Source organism: Copadichromis virginalis, linkage group LG9, assembly GCF_057382275.1.
Source record: "Copadichromis virginalis isolate Kocher_CV1m ecotype Utaka linkage group LG9, C_Virginalis_male_GT1.1, whole genome shotgun sequence".
Lineage (NCBI taxonomy): Eukaryota > Metazoa > Chordata > Actinopteri > Cichliformes > Cichlidae > Copadichromis > Copadichromis virginalis.
This window is the reverse complement of record NC_140626.1, coordinates 4,313,040-4,322,542: the sequence shown is the minus strand read 5'-3', so window position 1 is coordinate 4,322,542 and position 9,503 is coordinate 4,313,040. Positions and strand designations below refer to the sequence as shown.

General features: G+C 43.5%; 1 long non-coding RNA gene across 1 annotated transcript; it reads right to left on the bottom strand.

Annotated features, from left to right (window-relative positions):
* Positions 1–1,179: 1,179 nt before the first annotated feature.
* Positions 1,180–1,612, bottom strand: LOC146701145 (uncharacterized). Its single transcript, XR_014922352.1, has 2 exons — positions 1,394–1,612; positions 1,180–1,314 (listed from the first exon to the last, which is right to left on the bottom strand). It is a non-coding gene; the product is annotated as an uncharacterized LOC146701145 (long non-coding RNA).
* Between the last annotated feature and the right edge of the window lie 7,891 nt (positions 1,613–9,503).

The window sequence follows — 9,503 nt, the reverse complement described above, 5'->3', positions numbered from 1 at the left end:
TGCAAACGGTGTCTTGAACACGAAGAAGCTAATCCTTTCAGTATGGTTACCGGAGAGTGTGAGAGACAAGGGTTCAGTAATATGAGTGATGTCCGGCAAACGTTGGCCTGATAAGGCAGACACACGGAGCGGATTAGGCAAAGCTGTGGTAGCAACGTTCAGCTTTGTGGCTAGTGAGATATCAATGAAGCTCTGCTCAGCACCAGAGTCTATTAATGCAGAAAGAGGGTGAATCGCTGTCTGTATCATGAGCTTTGCGGGCAATGTTAAACGTGGATGGGAGTGTTTACCAGACAGGTCGCCCACCAGTACCCTCTCCACTACTGGTGGGCGCGCTCTTTTGCCAGAGCCGGGCAGGTGCGCTCCGGCGCGCACGCAGCCGATCATCCACCTGAATACACAGCGACATAACAGCCTCCAGAGATTGAGGGAGTTCACGCATCATTAATTCGTCCTTTAGGTCGTCATTGATGTTGTTTAGTAACGTGGTCCTTAATGCCTCCTGCCCCCACTTTGTTTGCGCTGCCAGGGTCCAAAAATCAACAGAATAATCAGCCATGCTGCGCTTACCTTGTTTAAGGTTGAGTAAGCGGTGACCGGCGGCTTCTGTGCTGGAGCCCTTATCAAACACAGCCTTAAACTTGGAAAGGAAGTCAGCATACGTAATTACAGGGTTTGCTTGAAGTTGAGCCTGCGCCCAGGTCAAAGCACGGTCACGTAACAGCTGAACGAAATAGGCGATCTTGACCTCATCGCTAGAAAAGACATGTGGCAATTGGCGAAAATGCATAGCGCACTGCATCAAAAACCCCGCGCACTTCCCCAGCTCCCCCGTGAATGCCTCAGGTGTGGGCAACAGCTTATCCAAAGACACAGAGGAGAGAGGTGGTGCAGCAGCACTTGCAGCAAAGCCTGATGTTACCTGAGGAGATGAGGCAGAGGCTGGGCGCTCCGGGGGGCTCGCCTCGGGGGGGCTCGCCTCTAGTGGTGTTCGTTGGGCGACGGCCAGAGCCAAGGCGGCCACCTCTCCACTGAGCCGGACTAACATCTGCTCATGCCGGTGTAGTAGCTCCTCCAAGGTAATCGGGGCCGGGGCCGAGGAAGCAGAGTCCGCTGAGTCTATGGTTGGCTGGACTATTCTGTCACGGAGGAGCAGGGAGGACTCGGCGCAGACTGAAGTCTCAGAAAAACAGGTTTATTTACACACTCCAGGTGCACTATATACAGGTGAGGGAGAAGGGGGCCAGGGTTCCCAGGGGTGCAGAGCGGGGTCGGGAAAAGCGTCCAGAGTCTCCAAACCAAAACACGAGAAATCTGCATACAGAGAACAAGGGTTAGCACGGAACTTTTACGGACAGAGCTCAAAACTGGCTGAGGCTAAAGTAGCACTGACGAGCGTTATTCAATAGTCCAGCGGCGAGGTGCTCTCAGTCACTGCCTTAAGTAGCGGGAGCAAACAGGGTGAGGAGCCACAGGTGATTGCCTACAGGTGGTGGAGGCCGGGAGCTCACAATGAGCTCCGCCCAGGCAGCGAGCAGAGAGAGAGGAGAGAGAGAAAAGACAAAACATAACATGTAGCCACACAGGGCCAGCCGAGCAGGCACGGGGACCGTGACAATTGTTCACTAATTGCACCCATTTGAACATTCACCTGATCATTCAGTGCTTGCAGCTAAAGATGGTATGAATGAGAACTTTCAGCCATGTGCACAGTGTATAAAGGTGTGTTGAACTGAACTGGAACCTATAAATTACATTTAGTCATAATTTAATAAAATGCTTTAATCTTTGCACTTTATCTTTCTCACATCAATGACTAATTTACGACCACAGTTCTACAAACATGTCTTTGGAATCAAGAGAAACTTTTCATGGTTTAGAGAATGCAGTTACAAGTGCTGCTGAGGACAGTATATGCAGACCTACAAAAACGATTCTTGGCACAAAAATCACATTTTTAGGTCACAAATAACAAGCTGAGGCATCTGGCCCATCTGGACAAATATGTGAAAGTGGTTATTAATAACACTCACTTGAAATTTAAGGAGGTCCGGTTAGAGAGAATTCTGGTATACTATGAAGTTCCACATGCATTATAATCCACTGCAATATATTTTTAAATAGGCAACAGTATCAGTGTCCTTTTTCTTTTCCTCATTTTAAGGAAAATAAGGTTTGCATTTTTAAATAAAACGTTTTGATTTTCCCTTTTTCTTCTCCTTGTAGCTTCTCCTTTCTCTCACTCAACCCAAGACCAATAACAGGAATCAGCATCAGCATACAGTAGATCAGTTAGACTGAAGTGATTCCTGTTATTTCATTAAGCTGTTGGTTTGTCGCTGCTAAATTGCTTAAATAAACTATCCTGCATTCAAAAATCTAAAAAAAGTTTATTAGACACGTTCCCTTTTTAACTCTTTGTGGAAGACTAAAGATAAAAATGAATATTGCATCACTTGCATGCTTCTTACATGTTGCTTTTAGGCTTTAAAATTAACAGCTCCTTGGGGCCTATTCTTTTCCTGCCGTCGGAAGTATAACGCAGTCAATTTTACCAAATGCACAGATCTTAGAGAGAGTTGCTATAGACGGGTGTGGCTGATGGTGGGAATTAACCTCATTTATGTTTTGTAGGATAATATAGACTGTTCAAAGTAGTTTTCCTGTAGTGGAAAATTACTGGGCACAGGGAGAGGGCGTAGATTCTGGTGTGTGTGTAAGCAGGGAGGAGTTTTTTTCTCTTTTTCTCTTCAAAGGAGAAGATCCCCGATTGGAGTGAAGATGTACGATGAGCCAGGAACCAGGCCAGCTGCCAAACAGGGAGAGCTAAGTTTAAGCCGTGGCTTCTCACCAACTTTTAACCAATCAGGTTAGTTTGACATTATCAAAAGTTTGTCCACTAGGGAGTGGCACCCTTTCTTTGTCTAGACTACTAGACAGAGTGAGGTCCAAAGCACTAGGTTGTAACTTGAGTCTTCAACCGTTTAATACGTTTTTGTTTTTAATACTTCTAATTTGAGTTTGTCCATCTTCACTGATAAGGTTACTCAGGGAAGTGTTTCGTTAGCGAGGATAGTGGGATCGACACTTGGAGCTGGGCGTGTCTCCTCATCCACAGCTCAATCCAGTTTCTGGATTACCTGATAGGGGACACACCTTAGTCCTAGAAACGTGGAGCCTTTAGAAGAAGAGCCACTCAGACATCCTGTACAGGAGTAACTGGCTGACCCTCATCATTTTAAGTTAATGTACATGATCAGCCTGTGTGTTTCCTGTGTACGTACACTGTCTACTGTAACACAAAGGGAAAGGTTCAAGTAGGCAAACATAAAAACAGTCCATCAAAATCTAGTGATAGGTTCGGGTCTGTCAACAACAAATTCAGACTGCGGTTGGTGACTCCATTGGTGACACAAGCAGTAACAAAGATATCAGACACATTTTGGTCCTAATTTCTGTATAAAGTGAAATTTAAAAAGTATGAATCTGTGTTTTATCAAAAATGATCAGTTAATAAAAAGAGCAGAAAGGATAAAATTTCATTTTTTTAAAAAAACACCAGTAGTTTAATTTCAGTAGTCATTTGTATAATTGGCCCATTTGTTCACTTGTTTACTTTTTAATGATCTTCTCTCATTGGTGCTCTGAGAGTGCTCTCCTTTTTTCATAGTGTGTGTGAACACTGGAGAGTTACACTGCAGCTCCTGTCGCTTGTACACCTTTCCTGGAAGATATAGTGTGTGTGTGTGTGTGTGTGTGTGTGTGTGTGTGTGTGTGTGTGTGTGTGTGTGTGCTTGTGTGCGCGCACATGTGCGTGTTTGTTTGTTTGGTTAATATCATTAATCATGTCAGTGACAACCCTAGCAGCTGTAACAGCGAGCTGGTTGCTCTTTGTTAACATGCAGGTCATACAGAAAAGCTGACCTGTAGTTTGAGTTATTTTCAACACCTATAAATCAAATTCGGATACGATTTCTGCAGCATTAATAATATATTGGACTACGCTGTGGTTAACAGGTGCTTTTAATCATTTAAAAACATGTTGCTTGAAGACGTTTCACCTCTCATCCGAGAAGCTTCTTCAGTTCTAAGGTCAAATGGCGGAGAGTGCCAATTTTAAACCCAGTGGGAGTTTCCCCCACAGAGGGACAAAAGGACCCCCTGATGATCCTCTAATCGCCTGAGCCAAGGTGTGAAAATAGATGTGGGTCCCAATCAGCCAGAGCTTCGGGTGAGCTCATTGTGAAACCTGGCCCCACCTTATCATGTGATTTCCTGAGGTCAGATGGCCCAGGATGTGAGTGGGCGTTAAGGCGTCTGAGAAGGATCTCAAAACTGGATTATAGATGGCAGAGAGTTGGTGTCGTAAGCCCCGCCTCTGTTCAAAGATGGTCGCTCACAGTGGACATAGATGCTTCTTTCACTCCTCTTTCAAACCATCTGTCCTCTCTGTCCAAAATGTGAACGTTGGCATCCTCGAAAGAGTGTCCTTTATCCTTAAGATGCAGATGGATGCTGAGTCTTGTCCTGTGGAGGTGGCACTTCTGTGTTGTGCCATGGCTTTGATTTTGCTCATGATGTACTGGGGAAAATGAGAAATACTTTACTTAAAATCATCCTTTTAATTATTCCCAACGGTTTGGTCTTTTTTCCCCACTCGTTCTCTTCTCCTATGGAAGAAAGAGCAGGAATTTAAGCTCAGGTTACAATTTATCACTGAGCAGTCTAGAGTGGGAAATTTGTCTTCGCCAATGAAGGAAAAAAATAGGCAGTGAAGGAGGAGAATAGTTTGGCAGGGGATCTGCCTTAGCTTTTAAAAAGGAGCAGTGTTCACAACAAACTCAAAGAATGTAACGAACAGTCAGTAATCGAGAGAGCAAATAAGGCACGGCAAAAAAAAAAATTGTTCTTCATTGGCTTCGTACTGTCAACCATATATAATTATTTTTTTGTAATATAGTGAGATATTTATAATCATAGCTATTTTTATCTATTGTAGTTAATGTGTTGTATTTTGTAACTTGGAGCCACAGTGATTGCATAATTTCCTCTGGGATTAATAAATTATTCTGATTCCAAAGGTTCTTAAGTCCACCTGGTAGCAAATATCTGAATATTCCTGAAAACTGTGAAGTTTTAATATTCAAAGTCTAAATCTAATAATCTAATCTAATAAGCAACCCCAAAAAAACTGAGCATTTGGTGTGACTAAAGGATAAAATCTGTAAGACATCAGAAAACATTCTATCATTAACAAAAGAAATACTAAAGTTTAAAGCGTTGGTATTTTTCTTTATTTTGGAATCTATCCTTTGCTTTTAAGCACTCTAACTATCACACACACACACACACACACCTACACACACACACACACTGATGAATGCATCCAGGGCAGTTTGGAGATCTTCCTAAAGATCAAACCATTGGATTAGTAGGAGGCCTGCTCTACTCCCTGAGCCATGTGTTGATGTAGTGAAATGCTAAGTTAGCTAAGTTAGTTAGCTTGGAAAGTCACTTAATTTTTGCTGTTTTCGAACACCATTTCCATTCAGAACTTCATGGTACAGATTAGCAAAGCATCGCACGGTCACTGCACATTTGTTGGGCGTGAATCTCTCATAGCGCCACATCGCAAAGGCTCTTTTGACTTTAGATCTGGTGACTGTGAAGGCCACATGAGTACAGTGAACTAACTGTCATTGTGTTGGTGTAGTTTGAATATTTCATAATCTTTGGTGGTTTTTTATGGCTTTGCTCCCTCTCGTGGTCACAGTTGGTATTTGTTATACCCAGATAGTTTAGTAGAAGTGATCAGTTAAGAGGTGCTGTAGCGATTTTAACTAAGCAGTGAAATCTTGGCCCAAACACAGTAAATTTCCATGTTGTATTGTAACCTTGCTAATTGACTTAACGCATGTATAATGCGAATATATGGAGTTGTTAACATGCGTGTGGCTGTAAATCATTTGTACAGTGGGGCAAAAAAGTATTTAGTCAGCCACCGATTGTGCAAGTTCCCCCACCTAAAATGATGACAGAGGTCAGTAATTTGCACCAGAGGTACACTTCAACTGTGAGAGACAGAATGTGAAAAAAAAATCCATGAATCCACATGGTAGGATTTGTAAAGAATTTATTCGTAAATTAGGGTGGAAAATAAGTATTTGGTCAATAACAAAAATACAACTCAATACTTTGTAACATAACCTTTGTTGGCAATAACAGAGGTCAAACGTTTACTATAGGTCTTTACCAGGTTTGCACACACAGTAGCTGGTATTTTGGCCCATTCCTCCATGCAGATCTTCTCGAGAGCAGTGATGTTTTGGGGCTGTCGCCGAGCAACACGGACTTTCAACTCCCGCCACAGATTTTCTATGGGGTTGAGGTCTGGAGACTGGCTAGGCCACTCCAGGACTTTCAAATGCTTCTTACGGAGCCACTCCTTTGTTGCCCGGGCGGTGTGTTTTGGATCATTGTCATGTTGGAAGACCCAGCCTCGTTTCATCTTCAAAGTTCTCACTGATGGAAGGAGGTTTTGGCTCAAAATCTCATGATACATGGCCCCATTCATTCTGTCCTTAACACGGATCAGTCGTCCTGTCCCCTTGGCAGAAAAACAGCCCCATAGCATGATGTTTCCACCCCCATGCTTCACAGTAGGTATGGTGTTCTTGGGATGCAACTCAGTATTCTTCTTCCTCCAAACACGACGAGTTGAGTTTATACCAAAAAGTTCTACTTTGGTTTCATCTGACCACATGACATTCTCCCAATCCTCTGCTGTATCATCCATGTGCTCTCTGGCAAACTTCAGACGGGCCTGGACATGCACTGGCTTCAGCAGCGGAACACGTCTGGCACTGCGGGATTTGATTCCCTGCCGTTGTAGTGTGTTACTGATGGTGACCTTTGTTACTTTGGTCCCAGCTCTCTGCAGGTCATTCACCAGGTCCCCCCGTGTGGTTCTGGGATCTTTGCTCACCGTTCTCATGATCATTTTGACCCCACGGGATGAGATCTTGCGTGGAGCCCCAGATCGAGGCAGATTATCAGTGGTCTTGTATGTCTTCCATTTTCTGATGATTGCTCCCACAGTTGATCTTTTCACACCAAGCTGCTTGCCTATTGTAGATTCACTCTTCCCAGTCTGGTGCAGGTCTACAATACTTTTCCTGGTGTCCTTCGAAAGCTCTTTGGTCTTGGCCATGGCGGAGTTTGGAGTCTGACAGTTTGAGGCTGTGGACAGGTGTCTTTTATACAGATGATGAGTTCAAACAGGTGCCATTCATACAGGTAACGAGTGGGGGACAGAAAAGCTTCTTGCAGAAGACGTTACAGGTCTGTGAGAGCCAGAGATTTTCCATGTTTGAGGTGACCAAATACTTATTTTCCACCCTGATTTACGAATAAATTCTTTACAAATCCTACCATGTGAATTCATGGATTTTTTTTTCACATTCTGTCTCTCACAGTTGAAGTGTACCTCTGGTGCAAATTACTGACCTCTGTCATCATTTTAGGTGGGGGAACTTGCACAATCGGTGGCTGACTAAATACTTTTTTGCCCCACTGTATATTCAATGCTAGCAAGTATACGTTAGCATGTGTATGCTGTTGTTATGTGGAATAATGCTGTTTCCCTGAAAGTTATGTTCGATGAAGGCAACAGCTGTTTATATTGACAATTAACAATCTCAACTAATATGTTTATGTGTGCTCAGTGAACGAGAAAATGATGATCTGTCTTGTGTTCATTTAGTTTTACCAAAACAAATTGAGAAAGTGAGTAAAAGATGCCATGTACAGAAAACTCAAAGTAACATGACATTAGCTGAAAGTCTCTGTTCAATGTCTGTCTAACTGGGTAATTAAAGGCAACTCTATGTCTAGTGAGGACAGACCAGTCATGTTCAAGAAACCAGTTTAAGATCATGACATGGTGTATTATCCTGCTAGAAGCAGCCATTACAAGATGGGTAAACTGTGAACACTGTGAACACAATCAGCAACAATACTCAAGAAGCCCTTTAAACAATGCTCAATTGCATGGAACCAACGAGTGCTAAGATAGTACACCAGAAGCAATAAACCATTGAAACCACCTGTGCTTTCATGTTGTTAACGCCAAATTCTCACCCGACATCTGAACCGAGACGCAGTAACAGAGACAGTAACAGCCCTCCTGTTTCAGCCCTCCATTGAAAGGTCTTAAATGATATTGTGATTGCTGCAGGTACAGGTGACTGTTCATTCCTTGTTTTGCTGGGGCTCAGCTCAGCCTTTGATACATAATTCACAGGTTAAAGCACATACCAGGGACTTGGAGCCCTGTATTGGATTGATTCCTCATTTTAAAATCTTGTTTCTTACTTTGATGGCCTTACACACATTACGTGAGGCCTCAACCCTTTTTCCAAGCCAGGTTCTCAGACGTTCCGATGAAGACCTTGACTCTGTGGCATCCATTAAAAAGGAGGTCAAAACTTACCCGTTAAGACTGCGATTTGGGTTGTCTTTCTGTTCCGTTGTTTTGCCATGTTCATGTATGTCCACATTGCTATTATGGGCTGGCTTTTATTGATTGTGATAAATAAATAAACTTAGTTACTTGAAACTGATTAATGCTGATTAAATACCTGTGTTAATAAACCATTGAACAAGTGAAGCTAATAAAATGGCTAGTGAGTATAGTTTATAAGTATAATTTGAGAGTGAGGGTTAAATTAGGGTTAGTCAAGTATAGCAAGTGCAAATGGTAGATGGGGAGAAAAGAGAAGATCTGGAAAACTATCCAAACTGTATCCAAGACAATATCTCAGATGATTTACAATGTGGTTAATTATTATCATATTTCTACATGAATTTAAATACTTGCTTCCAGAGAGTCATGATCGAGTCTAGGCGTGTGGGACACCATGAAGCTGGCATGAAATATATATAACACCCAGCACGCCCATGCGGGCGGTTTATCCTTCAAGCTCGGGTCCTCTACCAGAGGCCTGGGAGCTTGAGGGTCCTGCGTATTATCTTAGCTGTTCCCAGGACTGCGCTCTTCTGGACAGAGATCACCGATGTTGTTCCCGGGATCTGCTGGAGCCACTCGCCTAGCTTGGGAGTCACCGCACCTAGTGCTCCGATTACCACGGGGACCACCGTTACCTTCACCCTCCACATCCTCTCGAGCTCTTCTCTGAGCCCTTGGTATTTCTCCAGCTTCTCGTGTTCCTTCTTCCTGATGTTGCTGTCATTCGGAACCGCTGCATCGATCACTACGGCCGTCTTCTTCTGTTTGTCTACCACCACTATGTCCGGTTGGTTAGCCACCACCATTTTGTCCGTCTGTATCTGGAAGTCCCACAGGATCTTAGCTCGGTCATTCTCCACCACCCTTGGGGGCATCTCCCATTTTGACCTTGGGACATCCAGGTTATACTCGGCACAGATGTTCCACTTGGTTATGGCGTTCCATGTATGCCCTGCCTGCTAGCATCTTGCACCCT